Genomic DNA, 1820 nt, shown 5'->3' on the forward strand with positions numbered 1-1820 from the left:
AAAAAAAAAGAAATAGTATCTACAATATCAGTAAGAACTCCACAGAATGTGGAGTTCTTAATAATATTAATAATACTAATAATAATAATAATAATAATAATAATATTAATAATAATAGACATCTGATGCACTTGCTGTGAAACTGCGTAAAGTCTATCTATCAGTCTGTGTATGGATGTATTTGTTTATCTACCCACACATCTATCAACAGCGAAGAATAGTATATCATAATTATTATTATTATTATTATTATTATTATTATTATTATTATTATTATCATTATTATTATTATTATTATTTCATTACTATTATTATTATTATTATTATTATTATTATTATTATTATTATTATGAGTTTGAGAGTGTGTAAGAAACGGACTCTGAAGGTGAATGTAGGGAAGAGTAAAGTGATGGTCTTTGAGAGAGGTGAAGTCAGTGAATGTACAGCGAGGTTGGATGATGAGGAATTGGAAAATGTGAGTACGTTTAAGTACTTGGGTAGTGTGATGAGTAAGGATGGAGGTTTGGAGGGTGAAGTGCTTGAAAGGGTACAGCAGGGAAGAAAGGTTGCTGGTTCTTTGAAAGCAGTGATAAGAAACACGGAAGTGAGCATGGAAGTGAAAAAGTTACTACATGACAGTATTGTGATACCAACTCTAACGTACGGAAGTGAAGCTTGGACATTGTTGGAAGGACACAAGTCAAGAGTGAGAGCAGCGGAAGTGAGTTATTTAAGAGGAGTCTGTGGAGTCACGTGGAGAGACAGGCTGACGAATGAGGATATAAAGGAGCGTTGTGGTGTGGATGTGGATGTGATAGGAAGCGTTATGAGGAACACACTGAGATGGTTTGGCCATGTGGAGAGGATGGAGGGTGAAAGACTGACGAAGAGAGTGTATGTGAGTGAGGTGGAGGGGGGAAGAGGGCGGGGGAGGCCGAGGATGAGATGGAGGGATGGGGTGGAGAGGTATATGAGAGAGGGGGGTGTGAGTTGGGAGCAGGGCAGTGAAATGGCGGGGGACAGGGCGACTTGGAGGCGATTTGTTTGTGGCCACCCCAAACGGGATTGAGGCGTCTGGCAATAGATAGATAGATGACAGATAGATTATTATTATTATTATTATTATTATTATTATCATTATTATTATTATTATGCCAACGGCCATACCACGTTGAGTACACTGCTTCCCGTCCGATCAGCGAAGTTAAGCAACGTTGGGTCTGGTTAGTACTTGGATGGGTGACCGCCTGGGAACACCAGATGCTGTTGGCATCCCTACGTGTCAAGTGGGGTTGGTGGAGGATTAGTGCCCTTCCCTGTAAAACAATTAACTCTAAGCCATTGGCCACCCCGTCTGGGATACATGGCGTCTGGCAATGAATGAATGAATTATTATTATTATTATTATTATTATTATTATTACTATTATTATCATTAATTTATTATTATTAATATTATTATTAGTATTATTATTACCGGTATAATTATAGTGGTAAGTGGGGGCGCTCACCATCCGCTCACTCGATGTAGTGCTGCTCTCAGATGACTGCCCTTTGCTCTCTTTCGTTCCCTCTTTCCTCTTCTGTGTTTCTCCTTCTTTCCTTCCTTCTGTCTATGGGTGACTCTACGCTGAGTGACAAGTCAAATGGTTTCCTGTACATCAGGAAACTATTTACTAGGCTGGGTGGTAACCATATAACCAAATTATGGCGCCTGGTGGTTTAGTGGGTAATTACGGCGCTCCAATCGGATTGAGCCAGTGAAGATTTACAGTACATCCATTGCGTGGTTGGGGTTTATTGCTCATGTAATGCCACTCA

The 1820-nt window shown here is 39.6% G+C and overlaps 1 non-coding gene across 1 annotated transcript; it reads left to right on the plus strand.

The window, feature by feature from the left end:
- Positions 1-1153: 1153 nt before the first annotated feature.
- Positions 1154-1272, plus strand: LOC145407587 (5S ribosomal RNA). The gene has a single exon (XR_013898738.1). It is a non-coding gene; the product is annotated as a 5S ribosomal RNA (ribosomal RNA).
- The last annotated feature ends 548 nt before the right edge of the window (positions 1273-1820 follow it).

The sequence above is a fragment of the Coenobita brevimanus genome, chromosome 73 (genome assembly GCF_032717465.1).
Source record: "Coenobita brevimanus isolate Jiangsu-jjx chromosome 73, ASM3271746v2, whole genome shotgun sequence".
Lineage (NCBI taxonomy): Eukaryota > Metazoa > Arthropoda > Malacostraca > Decapoda > Coenobitidae > Coenobita > Coenobita brevimanus.